This window comes from Sturnus vulgaris, chromosome 2 (assembly GCF_052056855.1).
Source record: "Sturnus vulgaris isolate bStuVul1 chromosome 2, bStuVul1.hap1, whole genome shotgun sequence".
NCBI classification, from domain to species: Eukaryota; Metazoa; Chordata; class Aves; order Passeriformes; family Sturnidae; genus Sturnus; species Sturnus vulgaris.
The window spans coordinates 6,704-21,149 of NC_142244.1; the positions used below are offsets into that span (position 1 = coordinate 6,704).

The 14,446-nt window shown below is 43.9% G+C and overlaps 1 long non-coding RNA gene across 1 annotated transcript; it reads left to right on the forward strand.

Annotated features, from left to right (window-relative positions):
• Window positions 1–2,868: 2,868 nt before the first annotated feature.
• On the forward strand, window positions 2,869–3,871 carry LOC148224590 (uncharacterized). The gene is made up of 3 exons (XR_015801915.1): window positions 2,869–3,181; window positions 3,426–3,579; window positions 3,752–3,871. It is a non-coding gene; the product is annotated as an uncharacterized LOC148224590 (long non-coding RNA).
• Window positions 3,872–14,446: the final 10,575 nt, after the last annotated feature.

Here is a 14,446-nt window from a genome sequence, read left to right on the forward strand (position 1 = left end):
AAAGCATTGGCGGTCGCTTCTAGGCGCCGAGTTGCACACAGCACCACGGTAAGTGCCGCGGAGAAGGGAAATCCAGAGTGCAGCGAGGAGCTGGACGTGGCTTACGTGCAGTAAGGAGAAGGTGAACCTAGGCACTGCCTCTTCAATCTGGCCGCCTCTGCTCTGGTAGCAACTTTTGCAAGTCGGCAGAGGGAGCCGCGAGTATGTAGAACGGAGGGCAGCGAGACGCCGTGTGTTATGCGCCTTTTCAGGGCTGCTGCCAGGGTGCTACTTTAAGAACGCCTTTTTCTTCCTCGCGTCCTTCTCGCTTCGCTCTAGCTGCATGGAGTACAGCACAGCGAAGGTGTGAGGAAGGGCTCTGCCCCAGCTTTTGCCCCGGCCTGCCTGTGCTGCGCCTTTAGCTGCACACGAGAACAACGGCATTTCTTACCCGCAAGGTAAAAAAGGCTTTAGTGTAGCCTTAGGAATGGCAAGTGCCTAGGCATTAAGTTGAGCGACCACGTATGAGGGAGTCTTTAGAGGTTTCCTCCCCCATGGCGCAGGTGTATTCTCATTCTCGTGCTGAACTGAAAAGTCCGGGCATGGCAAGACTGGCCTGCCTTGTGCAGAGACGAACACAAATGTGGGGCTATGATCCTCTGTGTTCGGAGCTCTGCTTCCGGGTGTGTGGGCCGCCATGAGCCCGCAGCAGCCGCCGAGGACAGTGTGGATTGTGGATGAGTCTGGGCTGGCCCCCCGCCCCCCCGTTGGTCTGACAGCGGCAGAAGTGGCGTAGGAGCGGCATCGCCTGAGGGCCCCATGGGGGGCGGGAAGAGAGCCGGGAGTGACTCCGAGCGACACCGGAAGCGATATCCGTAGGGCCCGGAAGGCCAGCGTTGCCATCGAGTTTGGCCGGTAGGAGGCGTCTAAGGTGCTTTGAAAGGTGGAGCTTCTTTGCTCTAGGACAGACTGGGAGAGCTGAGGGTGTCCAATCTGGAGAACAGAAGGCTCCAGGGAGATCTTCGAGCCCCTTGCAGTGCCTGCTGGGGCTCCAAGATAGCTGGGGAGGGACTTTGGAAAAGGGTCTGGACTCGCAGGACAAGGGGGAATAGCTTCAAACTGCCAGAGGGCTGGGATAGATGGGATATTGGAAAGGAATTCTTCCTTGGGTGGGTGCTGAGGCACATGTTGCTCAAAGAGGCTGTGTAGGAGCCCCATGGCAGGAAGCGTCCAGGGCCAGGCTGGAGCGGACATGGAGCAACCTGGACTAGTGGAAAAGTGTCCCTGCCCGTGTCAGGATGTGGGAAGAAGATAATTTGTCTCTAAGGTCGCTTCCAGTCCAAACCATTCTGGGATTCTAGGATTCATGGAAGGCCCTTTTCCAAGTGAAGTGTTGTATCTCTTGGCTCCCAGCTTGTAGTTGCCGGTTCTTCTGGAAGCAGGCGTGGCGAAGCAGCTGTGATGAGCCATGGGTTCTCAATAGGACGAGTGTGATATATTTGCAGAGAGGAAGGCTGCAGACAGATCTTCAAGGTCCAGGTAAAACAAGCAAAGGATTGAATAGAAGCCAAAGATTGGTTGTGTTAGTCAGTTTGCTGGCTGTTGAAATGGCCCCAGGTAATTTTCAACATTTCTAATTTGGATTTGTTTGAGTAAAAAATGAATGTGTTACCTCCAGCGTAGGCTCTCCAATGCATCTCCATGTGCTCCCATCTCTTTGTTGTATATCGGGTTCTATTAACTGAAGACAGAATCATAACACAGTAGTAAAACATTTAGAGGTGTAGTTAGCCAGCTTCAGGAGTTTTCAACTCAGCTGTTGACTTTTCTGGTAACTGTAGGCAAGGCAACACAATCCAGTTACTCCACTTTTCCTCTCTGAGGAAAAGATGATTTTTTTTTTTTTTTTTTTTCTCATTTTGAAAATAGCCTTGAATGAAGAGAGTTATGCACGTGGCATGTAGGATTCATTATTTTACCTTTCTCTTCTGTTGTCTTTCGCGTACTAGTCTTTTTAAAATTTTTTTGTCGCTGTTCTCCATTCAGTAGGTTTGAAAGAATTCTAATTGTTGAGATGATGGTTCTTTGAAGGCTCACTTAGCCCACCTTTTGGGTGAAGGAAAGAAGAAGACAAGGTCCTCTAGGAAGAGTAAAAAGCATACTTTCAAGAGGCATTCAGAGATGTCTGCTGATGCCACGCAATTACCGTGTAATCAGCAGAAATGTGTTGGAAAAACACCCATCAGTGACTTCACAAGAAAGCCACACTCAAGACAGGTAAAGAACAGAAGCATAAAACCCCAAAGGTATGAAATGGACAGATTTTCATTGGGAATGAGCAACTCCTGAATTCTTGGTTCTAGAACTAGGGGCTTGTAATAAATAGACTGTCTCCTTGCCAAACGTAAACTTGGTGTCATGAACTGCTCACTGCCCGTTGAAGTGCAGGGCTAGTAGACTAATATTTGCCATGGCAGGCATATTGTATGGCTTTCCTGTTAAAAAGAAATTGGTTTTGCTCATAGCAATCTAGATATGTACCCAGTCTGACACCTATTTTTTAGGCTATATTTCCAAGTAAATGGCTTCCATGATGATGCAGTAAGTTTATGTCATGAACAGGAATGAAGTGATTGCATGCATCCTTTTTTACCCTAAGCCAGCTGCTGAGTAATGAGACAGAGACTCTCACTGACGCCAAGGAGTGCCCGTGCTTTTGGGAAAAGCACTGGGCAGATAAAGCCTATTTCCACATTTCTTGCTAGCGTCTCCTTCAAAGTTCATGGGTTTGTGCATCTTTTAGAGCTGTTCTAGATGTTCTTTGTAGTTTACATGTACTAAATGTAGCAGGTATTGCTTTCATGCCGTCCTACTAGATTTGAAGTTGGGATCTACTCAGGCTTCAATGTCTCAGAAGAAGCAACGTCGATTCTTTGAATTCTACTCTTGAACGTGAGAATGCTACTTATGTAGTTAATGAATTAATTAAATCGAATTCACTTGAATGGAAAAATTGTCTTGTTCATGTAGATTTTTAACTTGGGAAATTGATATTTGAGTTCTACTTTTCATTGTTGTTGCTTTTCTGTATTCTTTGATTGCACAGATAGCAGATGTACTGACCAAGTATTGTGTGAAACTGGAGGAAATGCCCTTCCTCTTGGCAGCTGATGTTCACAAGCTCATTAACGCTAAGGCCATGGTAAATGTTTTACCTGGGGCAAGATAGCAGTCTGAATATTCCTAGAATGTCTTTCTTTCCCCAGATGAAATTCATTTTTTCTGCCTATCAATCACTGAAATATAGAAGAAATTTCTACTTGACGGGGTATTGGTTATCATTTGTGTTCTTTTCTCCCCTCATTTTCTGTAGAAGAGACAATTTTTGGTTTGTTTTTGCATGTTGTATGCTGCTTCTACTTCTGGTTTTGTTTTTTAATACACAGAATATAAACGGAGCACTGCTGGATAATGAGAGGGCAACTGCCAAGCTACTCTTGAATCGAATGAAATCAGAGCTTGAGAAAGAAAAATGGCATCAACTGAAATGGCAAGGGACTGGAAGCTCATGCAAAAGAAGTGTGGAGTTCAGAGTTTCAGGTCAGAAATTTGGCAGTCTTCTTTTGGACAATGAGCAACACCAAGAGGCTAGTGTTCACTTTTGGTTTCTGTTAAAGTAATACTTGATCATTTTTTCTTTCTACGTGATACCACGTATGATATCACATATATCATGTGATTCCATTCTACATATCTACTTTCCATCCTGCAGAGAATTTATGGCAAGTGAAGAAATACAGAATCCCCCAACTGTGAATATGGAAATGGAAAAGTTGATAAAGGAGCAGATGGTACTCAGTGAAGAGAGACTGAAGGTTTTGCAATATATCGGGTATGGCAAAAGAGGGTATAGCATAAAGGAAAACAATTGTTGCTGGAGTTAATGAAGGACTTGGCTACAAAATGCACTTTGCTTCCTGTCAATGTGTGATTGCTAAATGCAGCAGTAAGGCAGGGTCTACATCTATTTCTGTACAGCTCTTTTGAATGGAAAAAATGCATTCTTGATTTTCAGTGCCCCAGCTACACTTAATAGGTGGCGATCAGGCTCTAAAAATGGAGGAATGCAGAAGTAAATCTCGAAACATAGCAGAAATGGGCAAAGAGGGGTGGAGAGCTAGAACTTGGTGTTTTTGTCAAGGCATTTTTTTCTCCATGGCGTGGGATTTTATTTGCGGAATAAATGAAGAGAGGAGTCTGGATAGAAATCTAACCTTGCTACGTTTGAATATCCATCCTGAACACAAGACACATTGGTGTGGGTGCAATGCATTACGATCTTTACAGGGAGGTTTTTTACGGTGGATGTAGGAACCAGGTAGATGACAGTTAGTTCCTTATCGGGCAGTAAACAGTTGGCCTTGAACAACAACAATCTCAGGTTTATTTTCATTGCCAAGATGGCTGTAAATAAAAGAACGCCCAGTAGTATGGATATTCGGATTCATAATTTTATATTTGAAGTACTGACTGGTTTGTATTTTAGGATACCTGACTCTTGTTTCCTGCTTTGATAGCACCCTGTTGCCTCCAACACGTGCCAAATCTGATGGAAACGAATGGTGCAGAACTCTGGAGAATTGAAACAAAAGTCTAGGTAGGTCGGGAAATCCTAAGAACAGTCTGGAATTCAAGCAATATTTTCTTTTCTCCTGGGCAACGATGAGGCAAACGGTTGCTTTGAGAGTGCATGTTTGCTCTATTCTTTGTTCCGTGTGTTGCCACATACCTTCTCAGTTGCTTGGAGGTGGCAGTAAGAGCCAAAGAAGCTGCCTGTGGCATGGCTTTCCTTTGGCCAGTACAAACACCTGTGCATGGGGAGATCTAGCAGGAACTGGCTCGGTTAGAATGAATCTGGGGGAAATCAAATGTTAATTTTGACGTGGATCCCTTCTCAGTCATACAAAAATACTCCTTTTTAACTCCTGGAGAAGAAGAGGGGAAGTATGAGAAGAAGAGGGGAAGTATTGGAGATACTTCCTTTCTCTGTGTCCTTGCAGCATGCCTTCCCGCTCTGTGTCTGCCTTCTCTTGCTCCAGAGCACATCCAGTTGGGATGTTTGTAGCCTGTATGGTAGCAAAGAAGTTGGTAGCGATTGTTAAGTACCTTGCTACTTTGAAGCATAATGATAAACAGCTGTGTATGAAAATGTCTTGATTTCTTTGGCTGGTAATGTCTGGTGTCTGTAGGCACTGCTGGCATCTGTTCCGTGTGCTGAGATTCAGCACATGGCCTCTGTCATGTTTCCATGTCACACTGCACTGTGAAAGATGGGAATTTTGACTGTGGTCTGTTCCGTATCATTCAGACAGCCCTAATGTGGAGTGCGTGGAGAAAATGAGCATCCAGTATGAGCTGGTCGAGGGCAAATGTCAGGAGAAAGGGCAGATGTGCAAGTTGAGTGCCACAGCTTTTGGCTGTGATAGCCGTGGTCCAATGTGTCATTAAGAGTAAAGTGCGTCTGAGGATGCACCAGACAGTGAGATAACAAGTGGAATTCCTTTTTAACCTCCTCCTTACTCTGTTCAAAAAGTAAGCCATCCGTTTGGTTTCACAGTAGTAGTCGGTATTTGTGCTTGAAATGTGGAAAAGCCGTAACAAATGCCAGTAATGAAGGGAGTGCTGTCCTACATGAATGTGGAAGATGCAAGGAGCCTCAGCCCTTGTGCTAAATCTGTCTTATCTTGGGAAAGAAATTCCACCTCTGCCTCAATTTCTCCCTTTGTGTCCAACCAGATGGTATTGTTTAGTAATCTAATATGGCATGTGGGAGGCTGAATCTATCTCTGTCCATCACAAGAAAAGAAACACTACGTTTAGCCAGGCTCTCTGAAAGCCACACAGTATTTCTTCTGTGCATGTCAATAATTTGTTCTTCTTTTCCTTCAGATGACCCTGTTGGATGTGAACATTTGCACAGCAGAAGATGCTGAAGTTGTGCACTCCAACATGCTTCAGATGACTGAGAAACGAAAATGTAGGTTTGAAGAAGAAGTGGAGCACGTGGATGTACGTTTCTTTTATTTGATGACATATATCTTCATCACTCCTTGGGATTAGTCTGTTCTTCCTGTGCTCCCACCTGCAATGCCTTCTGCGTGGTAGGCTATTGATGTCACCTTAGAAAGAGGTCCATAGTGTGACAAAACACTCCAGAGAAACAGTTTGGTGTGGAAGAGTTTCATGTGGAAGTGTTCATAATTCTTGTGTTTATTATTTGTAATAGAAATAGATTGTATTTTTATGATCATTTCTATCTGAAATACATAGGATAGCGATGAATGACGTATGGCCCAGTCTGCTTAAGATCAGACTTCAGGAAGAGCTGGAAATGATCTCCCAAATGTCTTCCAATCTTTTCTATACATAAAAAAAGTCGGGCAGTTGTTTCTAAAGGGATAAATTATAGAATGTGATTTGGTGCTTTATGGTGCCAGAATAAACAGAAGTTTTGAGAATCCGCATTCTTACCAGTTTACTTGGAGACTGATTTTTTTTTACTCTCCAGATAGAAGACGCCATGTTGGATACCAGTCGTAAAATTCCAGGCAGCCTTTTATCATGTTACATATCCTCTTACTCATTCATTTCACCTTCCAGCAGTTTAGAAAGAACTTGTTCACTTGAATGTTTTTCTTTGGAGTGATTTGAAGGAGACGGCTAAATGGCCATAATCCAGGTAGAAACATAAAAACAAGGGTGTGCTATAAAGACAGGACTTCTTAATGCAAAGAGCCCTCTGAAATTCAAAATACCTGCTATAAAATTAAAAATGTAATCTTTGACTTTTAGATGGGAATTTCTCCTCTTCAGTTTCATTCTGTCAGGTGCATTTTTGCTAACTGCTTGATTCACGCTGAATGGACAGTCCTGTCTTATTGTTGGTATGGCAACAGCGATAGAGATCACTGCTGCTTTCTGTAGAAAGTGGCTGCAAGTTGCTATGACGAGATCTTGTGCAGGTCTAGAGTCTGATTGGATGTGAGGTTCTCATTGTTTCAGAACACCAACTTGGGGTGGCAGTGTCAGAGGTGTTCATTATCTAGGAAGATTTTCATAGGCGATGAGTTTTGCTGAGGTAGCTTTCTCTTCTGGGTGTAGAAGATATGTGCATAATTAACTTCCTTGAATCCTAAAGAGCTGGGGAGATTTTAGTATCTACGAAACCATTTTTACTAGCTTTTTTATGTGGCCTTAGATGATGAAAGTGATCTGGATACAATCTTAGAAAAAAGGCAAACGGTGAGCTGTGAGGAAGAGCTGAAGGAGTATTTGGAGAACACCCTTTCTTCTTGAGATCAACTTAGAACAAGGTATGAATTTGGTATGTTTTGTAAACTTAAAAGGTAGAGCATCTTTGAACATTGGTTGTACTACTTAGGCCTTGTTTTAATGCTGTTGTGTGAAGGTATGGAAAAAGAGTGCTTTTCACTTCATGTAAGAATATAGAATAATGTCCCTACTGAACAAGGTTAAGGCAAATAATGCCCACGGTTTAGGAATGGGACAAAGGAAGACTGCTATCATTCAAAAACCATAGCACATCAGTATTACTGTGCATACCGTCACATCCATGCCTTATTCAGAAGGTAAAAGTAGTAGTGCAGATTCTTGGATCACCGGAATCAGAAGTTGGTCTGCACCATCATCTCTTCACTCATAGATTTGATCTCATTCAAAGTTCTAGGAACTCAGACGTTTAAGACAGCCAAGCACCGGCAACTTTAAAAACCATCTAAAAATGGGTACAATACCGCTCTCCTTCCTGAAGATCTTAGCAGCAGCTCTGAAGCCGTAGAGGAAGCAGCACTGTTCACACACCCAGGAGGTCTTTCCTACCTGCTCGATCAGAGGCACATTAGAAGAGCAGTGTGGACCTGAGGGGCAGATGCACATACCTTCACACACCTCGCAGTGGGACTGTGGTTAGAGCTGGAGGTTTGATACTCTTCCTAATAATTTGAGCCGTTAAAACAAAGCCAGAGGTAACAGACCAAGTGAAAATACAATGCCAGGTTGCGGAAAGAGAATGTTACCTATCTGAACTCGTACAAAAATTCCCCATCATTCTCTTTGTTTAGGAGACCAAGCCAATGTCCGTGTAAATGAAAACAAGTGTGAATATTGATTTTTCTTGAATCAAGACTCAGCTTTATGTCCAAGTCAAAGGCAAATAAACCAGAAAGGCTCCGCTGAGCACAGTGCAGAACTAACATGGAAGACAGTCATTTGACCTCTTATGTAAGCAGTGTTGGTGTGGTTCCCCATCCAAAAGGAAGGATGTCAAATGCTTCTTTGGAAATATTTTAACTTCTCTGCGTTTCTTTCTTTGTAATGAACTAATCTCTAACAAGCCAGGACGTGATTGTGTTCAGTAGAAACAGATCAATGGCAACATTTAGCCTAAAGGTTTTATGAGATTGATCAGGAAGTTCGATTTCGATTTAAAGGCACTGTAGTCATATTTAATTTTATTTCTCTCCGCACTTGAGTCTCTTAAACAGGGACCTTCAATTGGACAGGAACGGGACACTGAAGCAAATTGTAATGGATGACGTAATGGCTTACCCAGAAGCATTTTGTGGGAATTGATTTCTTCTAGGTATCCATCAGCCAGCATTTTAGTGTGAAGGGAATCTTCAAACAGGTAAAACAAAAATTCCCGTTGGTTTCAAACCTGACTGCTATATTAATTTTTCACTTTGGAGAAAATTTTCATGACCTTTAAAATTCAGACTGTATCAAGTATTGTTTCAGCCATTGAAGAAAGTGCTTTTGATGGAGATAGGAGAGGGAAACCAAAACATTTCTCAGAGCCACACTTTGAGCTCTGTCCTTGTTACAAACGGCACTTGAGCAAATGCATTTGCCTTTGGAACAGAAAACGACAAGGTAACAGGCTTATCATTACGGATTTGAGTGTTCCAGGTTCTTTAGGTAGTAAGTGATCTATTCAAGATGATCTCTTCCTGAAATAGATCCATTTTGAGAAGGGATATGGATTTCTTAGAAGAAGGCAAATCCCTATGTTAAAACGGTGTGGTGGGTGTTTTTTGTTGTTGTTGTTTTGCTTTTAGAACTTGCAAGGCACAATCGACTTCATAGCTGGAGATGCAGATAAGACCACGACATTCCAAACAGGTGTTTCTTTTTGGTTGTTTTTCAATCTGTCTATCTTTGGATTGTAACCAGTAGAACTGTGCTTGAACTGGAAAGAAGTAGCGGAGGTTTCAGAAGTGGAGCATGCGGTGGAACAGTAAGCTGAGAGCATTGTGCAAGGAGAGGAAAGAGGGGAAAATGGTAAGAGTTTCCTGAGTCGGAAGGGACCCCTAGGGATCGTCAAAGTCCAACTCCTGGCCCTGCACAGACACTCCAACAGTCCCACCCTCTGCATCCCTGAGAGCATTGGCCAAACGCTCCTGGATCTCTGGCAGCCTTGGGGCTGTGCCCATTGCCTGGAGAACCTATTCAGTGCCCGACCAGCCTCTGAGGAAAAAAACCTTTCCCTGATAGCCAGCCTAATCGTCCCCTGACACAGCTCCTGGCATTCCCTTGGCTCCTGTCCCTGGTCGCAGAGAGCAGAGAGCAAAGCTGTCCCTGTGCTGCCCTTGGGAGGAGCTGAGAGGTCCCAAGTGAGGTGTGAGCTCAGTGTCCTCTCTGCAGCTGAACCAAATGCCCTGAGCCACTCTTTGTATGGCTTTCCCTCCAGCCTCTTCGCTATCCCTGTGTCCCTCCTTTGGACATTTCTCCAATAGCCTGAGGTCTTTCTGACGCTGTGGCATCCAAAATTGCCCCCAGGGCTTGAAGAGAGCGCAGTCCCAGCCCAGAGCAGAGCGGGACAATCGCCTCTCTCGAGCGAGCGGTGCCAGAAGATAGGGACAGTTGTCAAAAAATCAGCTGGAGAAAGAAATCTAACAGAGAAACGGGTGATCTTGGCACAGGAAATGGAAGAAGCAGAGGAAGAAGAAGATGAGGAGAGGATTCCTTGTAAAAGTGAAGAAAATGAGCATGCAGAACAGGGACTAAGCATTATGCAGGTAAGTGAGCAAGAGAATAAGTTTGAAAGTGAAGGCAGTTTTGTCCAAAAGAAGGAGGAATAGGAAGTCTTTTTGCTGAGAATGAATAGAAAGTTTTTTTGCATTTAGTTTGTATACGAAGCGCACAGGGCTCTAGATCCTTTTGTGGGAAAATGGAGTGTGTAAAGTTGCCAATCATTTTGGAGCGAATTTGGAGGTTTTTGGGGTCCCAGGTGAATTTTGGGTTGAATTCTGGGGATTTGGGAGTGCCCAGGTGAATTGGGGGGGGCGGGGCGGGGCGGGGATTTGGGGAGATCCAGGTGAGTTTTGAGGGGTCCCAGGTTGATTTTGGGGGAGAATTTGTGGAATTTTGGGGGATCCCGGGTAGCGAGGTTTGGGGTGAATTTGTGGAATGTGGGGAGTCCCAGTTGAATTTTAGGGGGAATTTGTGGAATTCTAGGGATCTCAGGGGAATTTTGGGGTGAATTTGGTGAATTTTAGGGTATACGTGTGAATTTTAGGGTTCTCAGGTGAGTTTTGGGAATGCCAGACGTATTTTGGGGTGAATTCTGTCGATTTTGGGGTATCCAGGTGAGCATTTGGAAGTCGTGGGAGAATTTTGGGATGAATTTGGGGGGATGCAGGTGGATTTTCCGGGAAATTTTGGTGATTTTTGGGAGTCCCAGATGGGTCTGGGAGTGAATTTGGTGGATTTGGGGGTATCTGGGAGGGTTTTGAGGGGGATTGGAGACATTTTAGAGTGAATTTGGGAGGTGTTGGGGGGACTGGGTCTTGGGGGTGATTTGAGGGGTTTTGGGGGTTGCAGGTGGGATTTTGGGGTGAAGCCCTGGGATTTGGGGGTCCCCCGTGAATTTTGGGGTGAATTTGTGGGCTTTTGGGAGTTGCCAGGTGAGTGCTGAGCGTCCCAGGGGGGACTTCGGGGTGAATTTGGGGGATTTGGGGTTTCCCAGGTGAATTTCTGAGGTGGAAAGGTTCAAAAAGGGTTTTTTTTGAAAACAAGTTAAAGCCAGAAGGTTATTGAAAATTAATAGATGTGATGCAAGTAGGTAATATGCAGACAATACACAGCGAGACAAATCATGGGAAAAATACAGTGGTAACACATGAGTGTGTGAGGATGGGATCAGTATAGCTAAGGCTCAGTTGAAGCTGAATTTGGAAAAGCATGCCAAAACTAAGAATAATAAAGGCACCTACGGGTATTTCAGTGGGAAAAGGAAGATGAAAAGAAACCTATCACACCTCCCCTATTCCCCCCCCCCCACCACCCCCATAAGCCAGACAGGACTAGTGACAACAGACAAGGAGAAGGCTGAGGTACTCAACAAGTGTTGGTCTCAATTTTTACTGCCAGTCACTATTTCCACATCTCTCAGGTTATTGGACTGGTGGACTTGATTCTAACCCATAGTAGCAGGTCAGCTTTCAGACCACTTGAGGAACCTGAGCATGCAAGACCATGGGACCCACCCAGAGGCATGTCAGGGCCCTGAGAGAACTGGCAGCTGTAGTTGCTAAGGTGCTTTCTCCATCATATTTGAGAAATCAAGGTAACCAGCTGAAGTCTCCAGACACTGTGTTGTATTGACTCCAGTCCTCTTGGTCTTTTTTGTAAATCTTAGAGCTCTGAGTCAATTTCTGCAGAGGATTCCCAATGCAGTTTCAAAAATGGAATCTTTGTTACTGGTCCTCATGTTGATCTTGGATATTTCCATTTTCTGCACTCCTTTATTTTCGAAACATTTGTAATGACTGAAAAGAAAGCTGAGACGAGGCATTATGCTCTTTCCAGTGATAGAAATGGACCAGTATTCTTTTCAGACAAATATAATTTTTGCTGTGTCTAAGCACATGTGCATACCTGTGTTTGATTTATGTGTCCAGGTTTTGGCAATGGGGCAGCCACAGGGCCGTCCTGAGACAATGGCCCAGGTGCTGCCCTGTCCCGCTTTCTTCCAACTGGCTCCACTTCAGGATGTCCTCCCTGCTGAGAGAAGAGGCTGGGACAGCACCTTTAGAAATGTGACTTTCTGGGGTTTTTTTTGTTTTGTTTTGTTTTGTTATTTTTAAAGTTACTAAAAACCTTCACCCTGATTTTTTGTGTTGGGTTTGGGGTTTTTTTTCAGTTTTGGGTGGGTTTTTTGGTGGGCTTTTTTGGGGGCTTTTTTTGTCTCTTTGGGGATTATTGGTTGGGGGGTTCTGTGTGTTTGTTTGGTCTGCTTTTTTTGTTTGTTTGTTTGTTTGTTTATTACGGTTTTGTAGAGTTTTTTAAGCAAATTGATTGGAAAACTGAATAGTCCTCCACTATAGTCTCCTGGATTCACCTGAGACTCTTCCTAGGCATCTCCCTGATCCTTTTTGCAATGAGTCTCACATCATTCTCCTGAAGAAACTGTCTGCTTATGGTTTGCATGGGTGGGCTGTTTGCTGGGTGACAAACTGGGTGATGGCCAGGCCCACAGAGTGGTGGGAAATAGAGTTCATCCAGCTGGTCCCCAAGGCTCAGTCTTGGGCCCAGTCCTGTTTAATATCTTGCTCAGTGTTCTGGACAAGGGGATAGAGTACACGCCCAGGAAGTTCACAGATGATGCAAAATTGGCTGGTAGTGTTTTTTTCTTCTGGAGGACAGCAGGCTCTGCTTCTTCTTCCTCCTGTTCTGAGGTCGCTGCTCCCTCTTCATCCGTCATTAAGTGTGCTGATTTTGTCACTTGGATGAGAAAACAAACAATTTTAGCAACAATACTAGTGGCAGGGTACAAGAAAGGAAGAGTTCACACGAATCCCCCCCCCCCCCCCGCCCAACAACAGAAAATACCTGATGGCTCCTCTGCCCAGCTTACTGACTACACCGGAACCCATTGTCCCCCAAAGATACTCCCTTCTCCCTTCCCCCAGCCATGATGTGAGATGGAATAGAATAACTAAGATTAAGATTCTCCCTATGGAACTCCATCATACTTCGATTCTGGGAAAAAAAATTTCTTGAAGTTCTATCATTTCAGATCATTTGAATTTGAATTTGCATACTAAAAAGTCTAGCCAGAAACTCATGACAATATTAATAGCCCATTCTAGAATGTCCGAGATGATAGACACTTCTTTCAAGAGAATGTGATACCTCACGTGACTTCTCCAGAATTTAAATGAACAGCGGGAGTAGTCTACAAGATTCTTGCTGCCATCTGGATTTCCTGGTATTTGGCTGGTCTATGTAAACCAACCAGCTATTCAGCAGAGGGAATATTAGTGTGATACTTGATGGTATGTGAGATGGAACACAGTAATTTATGGCTTTTTGCATAGTGATGAAGCTGTAAAGAAAGCTCCGTAATGCTCAGACAAGGAGGCTGCTGGACTTCAAGCAGCAAAGGCCCAAAACGAACCAGTGAAAAGGTGTCATTGAAAAAAAAAAAAAAAAGCCAGGTGGGGAGCAAAGTGATACTTAAGGGCAGTTTACTGAAAGAGGGAATCTAGTGAAAAAAAAAGTCCAAGAGTGAAGGAATAACAGAGAAAATGAAACTAAGGAAGGAAATCAATCTCAGCTAATCATTTCAGAAGCTAACAAGTTGTCATTGCAATGATGCATAAAGTGAGAAAAAATAAATATGTCTGCGCCAAAATCTGAAATATGAACTTTACTGCATTCTGTCTTCCACGGAATAATACAACAGTCTGTGATTAAAGATCATCTAGTCCAACTTCCTTGCCAGGTAGATCTTACAGTAGATCAAATTGCTCAAGACTAGCCAAACTGATAAGGAGCACTCTCAATGATGGGGCATCCACAACTTCTCTGGAACACCCGTTTGAGTGTCTCACCAGCTTCATTGTAGAAAAGTTTTTCCTTTTAGCCAATCTAAACCTAGTCTCAGTTTGAAAGCATGGCCCCTTATCCTGTCTCTGCAAACTTTCCTAAAAAGTCTTTCTCCATTTGTCTTATACCCTCTTTACATATTCAAAGGCCACAATACTGTCTCTCCAGAAACCTCTCTTCTCCAGGCTAAAAGATCCTACTTTTCACAAGAACCAGGTCATAAACTGAGATGGAAGACATCTCAGGAGATCAGATCATCCAACAGCTCAGCGTAAGAATAGCTCTGAAGTCAGATCAACTAGCTTAGGGCTGTGTCTGTTTGAATTTTGAAAATTAGCAGGACTTGAAATGCTTCAAGGAAGAGAACTCTGGGTGGCTCCAGAAACAGCCTGAGAAACTCGAGCAAACTCGAAACCTCAGAAACTACCACTGCTTTCTCTCCCTCAGCCCAAGCAGTCCCAAAGAAGAAGTGTTCCCAGCAGGCTGGGATAGCACACATATACACTACATATACGTGACAGGCATCGCCAGCAGCCACATCCTGCTCCTTTCTGTG